The following is a 13,261-nucleotide window of genomic DNA, read 5'->3' as shown; positions in this document are numbered from 1 at the left end:
ATATACATACAATACAGGTAGACAATGACCATGATCATCTACCCAATGCCCATGAGTGCCCGACAATGTGCAAACCGCTCTGAAGGTAAGCCCTTTGTTAGAATATCAACATGATTCTCACTGGTGTGAATCTTGGCAAGCTGCAATTGCTTGTCCTCAAGCACCTCGTGAATGAAGTGATAATTCACATCCACATGCTTCTTTCATGAAACACTGGATTCTTTGCCAATTGTATAGCTAGCTTGGTGAAATTTGGATGACAAAAGTGAGACTTAAGTTAGATTCTTGAAAATTGAGTCTGTAGACACGAAACAGTTGATAACTTGGATAAATTCTGTTCAAACTCAGTGAAACTTGTCCAGAGAGCTTTATAAGTTGAATACTTGGCAAATCAAGCCAAAAAGTGTAAAAAATTGAGAAAAGTAAATAATCGCGATTATTTACTTTTGATACACAGAGACACCATTTTGGACTTTTGAGCTTGTACAGTGTTAGACCAACATAATACAAAGCCACCATGCAATTTGGGTTCTATTGGATCCAAATTAGTACATGTTCAGTCAGTTTCTAGGTTGTAGATTAGTCCTTTGGATTTTTGCAAAAGTAGAATGTGAAAGTCTCAAGTACTGACTCACTTAGCTCAAATTGAAGTGATACACATAGACCAGTCACAATAGTCAGCAAAAGTTGTACAATATTTGTGAAAGGATAGCTAACTTGATTAAACTGATACAGGAATCAGGTTGCAGACAAGGAATTGAAAGCTTGATAGGAGTTGCAATCAAGTCAAGCCTAAAGAAACTGATAACAAGTTAATCCGACGGTAAGTACTCTATCCAGGGCTTCACAAGTCTATATGAACCTTAGATATGGTCGTATACTAGCAAATCAAGGCCTATTTGGAGAGTGTGAATCAAGGAGATCACTTGGACACTATCTTTGAAGAGGTCTCAGATACCTTTTCAGAATCAACATCTGAAATGTCTTCCTATTCGACTCATTCAAAACCGGAATGAGAGTGCGATATAAGCACATACTCATCTTTTATAAGACTAATCGCCATGGAGCTCAGGTTTACCTGGATCCTAATGAAGAGTATGCTATTCTCATTGATGACCATGGCATGGAGTTTGAAGAGGAAATCAGGGCAAACAAACAAGGAAAAATGTATATGGATAAAAACGGAACTCAGTATTTACAAGTTGAAAACCCTGATATGTGATAGACAAATGGGGGTTAGAAGTAAATACCATAATTCCAGATATGGAAGTAAAAGAAGGACCACCGACTTTAGAATTTGAGGGATACGATCAAGTTGATTTGAAGCCTTTGAAATGGCTTAGCATGAATAATCCTAGGATCGGAGTCTATTGTTGGGAGGATAGAAATATCAAAGATCTTTTATGGACTTCTCATGCCAAATCAGGACAATTAACACCCATGAAGATCATCTATATCTTCAAAATCAAAGACAAGGGATCAACAAATCTACCAACCTACCTATTTAGGGATTGTTATAACAACTTTGTTATGATAAGTCCTGAAGAGGTGGAACAAACCAAATACCAAGGGTACTTCATAAGGGATTGGATATTGAGCCAAGGACCAGAAACTATTCCAAGAGATGAACTCCGCGAGAGATCTTTTGAGAGCAATATTAAAAAATCAGAAACTACCTCATCACGAAGAAAACCGAGTGACACTAAAGCCAGTCCAGGGCTACATGAGTCACTGTTTTCAATAGACTGGTTTGAAGGACTTGGAACAAGACCAACTGCCAGGAGACCGGGAGTTGAACCAAATAGACGCGTCAGACCAACTGATTTTAAAAAATGGATCAAAAAATACAGTGGATCTGGGGATCCATATGACCACTTAGCAAGCTTTAAGCAAGTGTCAATCATGGACCTAAATACATTAGCTCAAGGATTTGTAGCTGCTTGTTCCAAAACGGGGATCAAACACAATACTGTAGCTCAAATCTATAGCTTCAAACAGAAACAAGGTGAGTCTGTTAGGGATTGTGCAACTAGAATGAAACAATACATTGCAAGATGCCCAGAACTAGAGATACCTATAGAAGAAATATTAGTATCATTGTTTCTAGAGGGATTTCTAAACAAAGAACTTCATGCCATATTGTATAGCAAGAAGCATATGACCCTAGAAGAGTTTGTGTCAGATGCTATTGACTTAGGAGACAATTATGATATTTTCATTGAAGAAGATGTCCCTAAGGATAATCAAAGTGAGAAAACAGCATCCACCAAACCAACACAAGTGGGAACTGCTGCTGCAGCACAGCTTACAGTCATAGAAGACATGCTCAAAAGGATGAATGAAATGATGAATAACATGCAAAAAGCACCTACGAGGGGAGCAGGACAAGGGATACCTCAACAGGGACAACCAATTAGGCCACATAAATGATGTGCAATTGAGGATAAATGGACCAACCATGAGACCAATGAGTGCTATTACCGACCAAAATATGATGGGAATGTTCAATACGTGCCTATGAGGCCACAAGGACAACCCATGTAGAGATATTAGCCTAATATGGCCCCAGCTCAAAGACCACCGATGGGTATGGAAAGACCTCAACCCGTGTTGGGTCAACAACCTCCATATCCTGGACATATTGTAGTGCCTGTAAAGTACCTGCATTCACAGGGAGTCATAGATGAATAAGCACTAGTGCCTGTTACACCCTATGTCGAGCCTAGTCCATCTACAATAATAGTAGAAGGAGATTGGTATAATTCACATCCACCACCAATGGAAGAACCTGTGACTTATACTACACCAACGCTTGCACCGATGTATTATATAGCTAATCAAGGTGTTAGACCTCCGATCGTAATATCCATGATTAAGTCAAGGACTGGAAACTGTCATAATTGTGGTGCAGATGATCACTGAAAAAATGAATGTCCAAAGCCTGACAAGAACATTAAGCCAGTTGAAGCTTTTTGTATACAATGTTGCAAAAAGGGAGGGCACTTTCGTGAAACTTGTCCAAAAAATCCTTTAAACAAGGGTAAAACAGTAGTGAACGTAGTCCAAGTGATACCTAGTAGCTCATCTGAGAGTGAACCTATTGTTCCAATCGAGGTAATCACCAGGCTAAGAAAAAGAAACATAACTTCTCTAATGATTCGGAGAATACTAAAATTTCCTCTCAAAATACCAAAAGAAGCAGAAGCAAAAGGTATGAGATGAGAAAACAAAAACAAAGGGCTGAAATCAAGGAGAAACAAAGAAACTATTCCAGGAAAAAGTGAAAGAAACTGAAAGTGAAAGCAAGAAAACTACCGTGAAATCTGGAGGATCAATTTTGGTAGACAAATTTTTTGAGCCAATTAATGTAGCCTTGGAAGCTTACCAAGCGGGACTTAAAGCACTTCAAAACATGGAAAACAAATGGAAAAACTATCCTTCTCAAGATATGGAAGCAGCTAAGCTTGAAGCTTATCAAAATTTGCAATAATTACTCAAGAAATGCTAGAAAAACAAAAACCCAAGCTCGAGAGTATGGCAAAACCTGAGGAGCTTGTGGTAGAAACTAGTAAAGAGAAATCCAAAGTGGTGGTAGAACCCCACCTTGAAACTAAAGAGCTAGAACACATATTGCCTGAGAGTGAAGATGCCTTAGATGGAGTTCCATTTGTAGAAGAAGACTGGCCAAGACACTTATGGAAAAAATTTAGAGAGATTAGTGATGGGAGCCTAACTCTGAAGTCAGCTCTTATCGAGGAAGTTTGGTTAGAAAATCTACCTCTTGATATGGACATGGATGTACAATCCTTGTATGGGGATTGCGGCTCTGAAGCTTCAGGAATGTCTAAACCAATAACTCTCAAAACACTACCCTCTTACTTGGGAGATAATGAAGATGAATCCATAGTGTGTAAAACCACTCTAATAAAAAAAACGAAACAGACCGTAGAGGTAGACAACATCCATTCAATCATGTCTACACCCATTCAATGCACTCTTACATTAGGAGAACTGTTAAAAATAAGACCATATTTATGGAATGATCTACAAAAAAATCTAGAGAAGGTGGGGATGACATGGCTAATCGTGAAAAATTTGGAAAAATCGAAACACGAATTGGATAACAAAGAGATTTGATCCGTTCCAATGAACAAAGTTGGAGAATACTACAATGGAGAAGAAGGAAACACAACCCGTTCCAGTGAGATACAATGATATAGAAACCATGGCAATACTGATAGTGGGGCAGGGATAGCCATAGCCACAAAAGCAATATGGGAATCATGGGGGCAACCAACCATTAGACAAACTCAAATGAAATTAATATTGGCTGATGGACACATCAAAAGACCCTGGACTGCTTGAAAAAATGATAGTTAGTTCCTGTGGAATTGATTATCAACATACTTTTGCAATAGTGGACTTTGGAAAGAAACTCAATTATCAAATCATCTCGGGAAGACATTTCATGCGACAAGTACAACTCATTCAAGATTGGGGAAACAACTACCTGTACTTGAAGCAAGTGGGATCAATAACAAGGGTTAACCTAAAAGATCACACTTATAGAGATGTCATGAAAACGCCCATGCAAGAATTTGACTCAGTCTCTTCGGCTGAAACTAAGCTTCCATCTTGGTTGAACAAAGACACACCTATTAGGATGTGCAGAGCCTCAAAAAACAAGAGCTTAAAACGAGAAGCATGTGAAGGGAATCGGGGAGCACCACAGATGGAGAGTGAGAGAGAGAAGGAGACACACGACACACAGATATGGGTGGGGAGACTCAAAGAGTGAGCAGCCCCCTATACACTTATGCTATGTATAAGGTATACAAGTCAGTGGTGGGCGCCCAGACTTTGGGCGGTCGGGCAAGGCACATGCGCCTATACCCTAACAACCTCCCACTTAAAGACGACTGTGCATTTAAGCAAGGGAACCTAGTCTAAAGACGACAAAAGGCGAGAGAAAATCTCTCTCAATCGATACCCATATCTGTGTGTCGTGTTTCTCCTTCTGTCTCTCACTCTCCGTCTGTGGTGCTCCCCAATCCCCTTTGGTCACGTGTAATTCCATACACCACCAGACGTACCGCACACGTACTACAAGTATGTACGAAATACCTGCATATCTCCCTCGTGCACTATGCCATCATCAGTCAACAAACGACTGACAACCCCAACTGCAAATGCTCCCACTGCAGCTGCGCTATCCGGTCTTAAGATCAGCATCTCATACATGAGACCACCGAATGCCAATGCATTGCTAGCGGGCCCTGCTAGCTCTATGGAGCATGTATCAACATATATATCCCTAGCAATAGGAATCTCTGACTGACAAGGCATGTCAGCCACATTCATCTCCTTACTGTTCGCAAAAGACGCATCAACCTGTCGTGCAACCTCAAAGCAAACCAGCTGCTCTAGGTGTCTGCTGGAAGACATATCCTGCACAACTATATCCCCATGCTCACTATCGAGCATAGAAAGGAATGATTGCATAATTGCTGACGTCTCAGCCTCCTCTGCAATCATCCACTACAAACATGACCACTCAATCTGCTGTGACTCACTAGAGCTCTCATGCTCTAACTCCTTATGCATACTCTTGCACAACTTCCTCCTGTCGTGACTCATTAGAGTAAGACCGCTCTACCTGTCTATCCTGCATAGAAGTATCTCGCACAACTGACTCTCTGCTTTTCTCAGTCACTAGCAAAGCATGCATGTCTGACTTTGTCACCTCTCTGTGTGACTGCTCAAGTCGTGCCCCAACTGTGTGCACAACGAGCTCACTACTCTGCAATCCATGCAAAGCACCCTGCAACCCATGAGCGAAAGAGACTGTCCGGGTCTCTCGCTCTCTGCATGGTTGTAACAAGATTGAGACTCCACCATCTCGCACCAGTACTACGTGCAATGGGTACCATGTGCCAACTCTAGCACCTCTCGCAATCACTAGCGAGCCCAAATGCAACGCAAAAGATCGCTCAAGTAGCGATATCCGACATCCACTATCCCTGAGCTGACCAACGGAGATCAAACTCATCGTCAAATCTGGCACATGATGCACATCTCTGAGCACGTACGATGCACCGTTCGGTAATGACAATCTCACATCTCCTGAACCAGCAATCTCATGCAGTGACCCATCTGCCAATCGCAGACTACCATGCACTCTGCTAGAATAGCTACTGAACCAGTCACGATACGGAGTGACATGAAAAGTAGCGTCCCTGTCTAGCACCCACTGCAAAAGAAGTGCACTATCCTCAGACGTCAAAAAATCAGGAGTAATACAGGAAGCAAATGTGACCTCACTGTCACTAGGGTACTCAGACACTGTATCTGATCACTGTCAAGTCAACGGAGCCTATAGCATCTACTGCATCCTTGAGACTAGCCTGTCTCCTGTGCTGTCTCATACGACGAAAGCATCGCCGTCTAATGTGCCCTGTGTGACCACAATGCCAACATCTCAAGTGTCGACACGAACGAGAACGCCGTCTCTCATGAGTCATTGTCCTAGACTCGAAAGTCTCACACATATTGACTACTATAAGTAAATGTCAAAAATAACCAAGAGCTGTAACTCTACTCTAGGTACGGTAGCAATGAAATGCACTCAACTAATCCAAAAGAAGCAACCTGCAAGGAGAAAATTCTCTCAAAAAAAGAGCTCACCAACACCTACAATGCTCATGCGAATCCACGCATAAAATCTCTCGCAGTAGTGTAACCACACTGTGCTCCACCAATGGCAATGATGAAATTCCCAAATGCCAAGTGTATGAGGCTCCTGTAGAGTAAACCAAGCTCCTGTATGGATGTAAAATATGACTGCAAATCAGCCCCAAAACAACCCCAAAATATTGGGACTTAAAAATGTAGAAATCCACCAAAAAACAATAAAGCAGTGTTGTTCAATGGATTTTCCTAATTATTTATTTTTCACTTTGATTTTTTTTAGCGTATTTTATTATTTTCTTTGATTTTTTCAATAAACAGGTCAAAAATTAATAATAAATAGCAAATGAGCGCAGATGGAGAAATTGTAGATACGGTAATGATCAGAAGGACAAGGTAGACAGACACAAAATTTTAATCGAATCGACAGATGGAAGCGGGAAACCTAAATTAGGCTGCCAAGGCCTACTTTTGCAAATTCTTGCAGAATGAGCTACCGGAATCCGATTGAAGAAATTTTTGAGTCTAACATAGATTTCACGGCTTAGTAGGACTAACAGGGGAAATTAGGGAAAAATAGTTTGGGAAGATATCCAAGGTAGCCCAAAATCACCTCATTTCTTGGAGGAGAGAGCTCTCGACCTTCTTCGCGCGCGATTTTCGGAGTCCACAATTGCCCTTTTACAGTGCTGTCTCACACGAGATATGAGGGGTAAGTTCTAAGCTTATCAATGGTCAATTCTATATGGCTGGGTAGCAGCTCAAGAAAAAATGCTAGAAACCTATGTAAGGTTTCCAGTTTCTGAAAGCTTAAAGGTTGTATAAAGCTTAATCAAACTGATATGATTATTGAAAAAGCAATGTAGAATTGTTCGACCATGGCAAATATTGGTATTTTTGGAATCTTAAGCACAACAAACCCCGGGCTAGAAATTTTCAGAATTGAATTCCGATAAAAACTGTCATAGTTATGACCCCTGGAAGTTTACACTGTGAATTGAGTAAAATAGGTAAAATTGAAGGGTTGCAGTAATCATTTAAGTGTAGACTTTATTAAACGCCTCCTAGATATTTACAAGATATTTACCAATTAAGCAAAAATATATCAAAATATAGTAGAATTGGCAGGTAATGGGAGGGTCATCACTGACCTGCTAGAGACTCATTTAGCAGCAGGGGGCATTTTTTGACCTGTAGGGGACTGCCTGAACTGCAAGCAACTGCCTTTTTCAGCCGGTGAGAGCTTATGAGTGCCAGAAAACTATAAATAGGACCCCTAGCTTCACATTTTGGACAGACTCGGAGCCTTGATACTCTCTCTCTCATCTAGAGAGAACACTACGTAAAAATAATTAGAGATTAATCTCTAATTGATTAACCTAAATGGTAATTAGCCTAATCCTTCTTAATTAGCAAGGTTAGATTAAGCTATTTTGTTAATAAATCAAAGATTAGACCTATGTATACTCATAAAATCTCTCTTAATTAATTAATCTCTATTGATTATTGTAATTAAGCTTAGTATATTAAACTAATTAATTATCCTATCATATTAGGACTGAAATTAGCCAAATTAACCATGAATTAATGGTAAATATATTAATTAAGCTTAGATTAAGTGGAGGTAATTATCAGAGTTGCATTAGACAATCATTAAGCTAGGAAAATTATCCTATAATTTTTTGAGTAATTTTCCTAATTAATTAGATAGAATTACTCCTTTTTTTGAGCAAATTAAATAGAGAAAATTAGTAAATTGATTTCAAATGCTGTGATATATTTATCAGTGGTTAATTAGGTGTTAAGTAGCCCTGAATTAGGAGAAGCTCAAAAAATTAATTTAGCTAATTACTTTAGCAAAAATACTGTGTTTTTTGAGCAATTTAAATAAGGGAAATTAGTAAATTGATTTCAAATGCCATGATATATTTATCAGTGGTTAATTAGGGATTAAGAAACTGGTGATAATTAGGACAAGCTCAGATAATTAATCTAGCTGATTACTTTAGCAGACTACTCTGTTTTTTGAACAATTTAAATAAGGGAAATTAGTAAATTGATTTCAAATGCTGTGATATACTTATCAGTGGTTAATTAGGTGTTAAAGAACCTGTGATAATTAGAAAAAGCTCAGATAATTAATCTAGATGATTACTTTAGCAGAAATACTCTGTTTTGTGAGAAATTTAAATAGGGGAAATTAGTAAATTGATTCCAAATGCTGAGATATATTTATCAGCAGTTAATTAGATGTTAGGGAGCTTGTGGTAATTAGGAGAAGCTCAGATAGTTAATCTAGCTAATTACTTTAGCAAAAATACTCTTTTTTTTGAGAAAATTAAATAGGGGAAATTAGTAAATTGATTTCAAATTTTGTGCTATATTTATTAGTGGTTAATTAGGTGTTAAAAAACCTGTGATAATTAGGAGAAGCTGAGATAATTAATCTAGCTAATTAATTTAGCAAAAATACTCTATTTTTTTGAGAAATTTAAATAGAAAAAATTAGTAAATTGATTTTAAATATTGTGATATAATTATCAATGGTTAATTAGATGTTAAAAAACCCATGATAATTAGAAAAATCTCAAATAATTAATCTAGCTAATTATTTAGCCAAAATACTCTGTTTTTAGAGAAAAGTAAATAGAAAAAATTAGTAAACTGATCTCAAAGGCTGTGAGATATTTATTAGTGATTAATTAGGTGTTAAGAAACCCGTGATAATTAGTATAAGCTAAGATAATTAATTTAGCTAATTACTTTAGCAAAAATACTCTGTTTTTCTGACAATTTATATAGGGGAAATTAGCAAATAGGTTCAAATTGAATTGAGTTATTTACTAAAAATTAATTAGATGTTAGGAAACCTGTGATAATTATTCTAATCTCAGATAATTAGTTTAACTAATTATCTTAGTGGAATTATGTTGTTTTTAGGGGTAAATTAAAGGGAGAAATTAGTAAATCATGTTCTATAATTACATGCTATTTATTAGAGCTGTATTATAGAGTAAAGAGGTCCTGATAATTATGCGAAAGTTATAAAAGTAGTATAGATATTTATCTACGTCAAATTACACTATTTTCAGCTAAAAACTAAAGGGGAAAATTAGTAAATCATTCGTTATAATTACATTCTATTTATGAGAGCTTTATTATAGGATAAAGAGGCTGTGATAATTATTACAAGGTTAGAAAAGTAGTATAGATATTTATCTAAGTCAAATTACACTATTTTTAGCTAAAAACTAAAGGGGAAAAATAGTAAATCATGTGCTATAATTACATGCTATTTATCTGAGCTGTATTATAGGGTAAATAGGCTGTGATAATTATTCCAAGGTTAGAAAAGTAATATAGATATCTATCTAAGTCAAATTATACTATTTCTAGCTAAAAACTAAAGAGAGAAATTAGTAAATCATGCTATATGATTACATTCTATTTATCAGAGCTAGATTACATGATGAAAAGGACGTGATAATTATGTAAAAGTTAAAAACTTAGGATAGATATTTATCTTAGTCAAAATATTATAGGATAAAGACATCGTGATAATTATGCCAAGGTTAGAAAAGTAGTATAGATATTTATCTAAGTCAAATTACACTATTTTTAGCTAAAAACTAAAGGGGGAAATTAGAAAATCATGTGCTATAATTACATGCTATTTATCAGAGCTGTATTATAGGATAAAGAGGTCGTGATAATTATGCCAAGGTTATAAAAGTAGTATAAATATTTATCTAAATCAAATTACACTATTTTTAGCTAAAAACCAAAGAGGGAAATTAGTAAATCATGTGCTATAATTACATGCTATTTATTAGAGCTGTATTATAGGGTAAACAGGCCGTGATAATTATGCCAAGGTTAGAAAAGTAATATAGATATTTATCTAAGTCAAATTATACTATTTCTAGCTAAAAACTAAAGAGAGAAACTAGTAATTCATGCTATATGATTATATTCTATTTATCAGAGCTAGATTACATGATGAAAAGGCCATGATAATTATGTAAAAGTTAAAAACTTAGGATAGATTTTTATCTTAGTTAAAATATACTAATTTTGGTTCAAATTTCAAGGGGGAAACTAGTAAATCATGCTATATGATTACATTCTATTTATCACAGTTAGCTTACATGATAAAGAGGCCATGATAAATATTTCAAGGTTAGAAAAGTAGAATAAATATTTTTGATTCAAATTATATAATTAAGTTGAAAAATAATAAGATAATTACCAAAGGTCAAAAATATACTTATCTACTTGTGGTAATTATACCATAGTTAATTAGTAAGGTTAGTAAATTATAATTGACCAAAAGTCCTATTTTTAGCAAATAATTAATTAAAATAAATAGACTTTGTGGTTAAAAGTTTTTAAAAAAATTATAGTAAGTGTAAACCTATGATATCAAGTTAAGAAAATTAAATCTTCAAGAGAAATTAAATACAATAAATATTAAGCCCAAAATAAGTAGATTATTAGCTTAAAAGTTGATGGGAAAATTAGAAAAAAAAGATATAGAAAATTATAATAAAATTAGGAGAGCTTAGAAAACCCTTAGGGAAGCGGTGGAAAAAGTTATCATATCTATATAGACAAATAAGAAATTACTAGGTCAAGAATTTACCAATTAAGACTATAAATTTAATCTTGGATGGGTTACGATTGAATACAAAGGTTAAGTCTAGATTTTGAACCATTTACCTAATGATTAGACGTCCTTTTTATAAGGATAAGAAGTTATGATACCAAAAAGGACCCGAGAAAATCCTACATTGATGATGAGGACGTAGCTCCAAAACGAACTAGAGCATCGCACGACGACGAAGCCGGGCCTAGTAGTAGGCCTACGGAGGAGAGTCTTCAGGTGCCAGCGCAACAACAAATGGCCAATCAATCCCAGGTAGGTTTCCCATTATTCAATTAAGTATTTAATTAGTTTAAGTTCTTTTATAAGTTAGCATTGCATACGTAAGAAGGATAAATTGACTGAAAACGGAAGGTAACTTCCAACGTGCATTTGTTTATAATGTAGGAAAGAATTGTTTGGGTTAAAACTGGCTGAAATAGGAAAGAGATGTTTGACCATCCTTAAGACAGCTTGTCTCAAGACACCTCCGACTCCTTAATATAAATTGATGATAATGATTGGCTTTCTAGCCACGGATAAGTCGGTTACCCCCATGAACGTTGAGTTTCTACTCCGTGTCATGTCTTGATGTTTCTACATAAGTTAGGATACCGTTTTTTATCCTAGGGGAGCCGCCCGGTTGTATGGGCAACTGGTTTGGTGTATGGGCACCCGGAACCTTGGGTGAGGGTTTATCCACTCCGGATTTGAATAAGGAATGGGTGTCGTTTTTCACCCTTAGGTGGTCTCGAGACAAGAAGAGTACTGGTCATGGTTATTATGGATAATGTTTTGATTGACAATACCCTGTCTTAAGTTTAAAGATGTCTGTTTTCTAAAAGAATGCTTTCAATGCTGTCTCCAAGGAATTACTGTGATGGAACGTTAAAAGAAACCATTATTTTAAATGTTTAAAACAATGTGATAGTAAGATAAATGAATCATGTGTGAGTGCGGGGTGGTAAGTGGGGATTAACTAAGGTTGTCAATCATGGACGGGTGGACCTGATTAGTCAGGTGACTATCCATCCTTGCGCACTAAAACATTTAGAAAACTTCTTCACTTGGAAGAGGAGTCCACCAACGGCTGTGCCCTCACATCTGTTAGGGGGAAAAAAGCGTTGGTTGAGGATACCTTAGCCCAATTGTGGCAGTTATAGGGCCGAAATAGTTTTTTTTGGACTTTTAAAAGGTTATCCCGTTTCCGCTGCGAGACAGGACTAGGTCTTCTTCTAAGGCTATAGACCCAAGCCATTGTCAATGGTAAGGGTCTATTCCTTGGATTTTTTTTGTTTAGAGACTCTGATTTTTATTAGACCTAGAGACCTGTCAAGGATCCCATCCCGATCTCGGTATAGGCGGGTTGGGGTCCTTACAACCTAGCAGTGCACGAAGTCCTATGACCCAAAATTGACCATAACGTCTTGTCAGCTTAACCAAATTGGACGAGACTTGAACTGTAGCATGCCCCTATATAATAGAACACTTCTATATCACCAGATGACCATCCGGTAGGGGACGAGGGGGGTCCCAAGTAGAAACTCTAGGTTTTTTCTAGATGCCAGAATTGGATTCTGACTCCACGGAAAGCTTATAGACTGGGTTTATAAACAACGTACCTGGATGGTTTCATGAAAACACTCAAGGCAAGCTCTCAAAAAGCAAAAAACAGCTCGAAGGCTACAAAGCGTCAAATTTGACGTATGAAGTCAAACTGAATCCAAATGGGCAAAATTGGATGGGTAGCATCAGGACTATGTAGCGGACAAGCCCATAGCTTCAAAAGTGACTAACAAACTCCACAGGTCATCTAGTCACAAAAATCGATGATTTTAGAGTTGACAAGAGCACAAACTGATGTCGACACGACAAAACTTTACCAAATTCATTTTAGGACGTTTTAGATGTATTGAATATGTCTAGGTCATC

The sequence above is a fragment of the Adiantum capillus-veneris genome, chromosome 21 (genome assembly GCF_014529385.1).
Source record: "Adiantum capillus-veneris isolate H3 chromosome 21, ASM1452938v2, whole genome shotgun sequence".
Lineage (NCBI taxonomy): Eukaryota > Viridiplantae > Streptophyta > Polypodiopsida > Polypodiales > Pteridaceae > Adiantum > Adiantum capillus-veneris.
The sequence above is the reverse complement of the archived record's forward strand: the minus strand, read 5'-3'. Positions refer to the sequence as shown.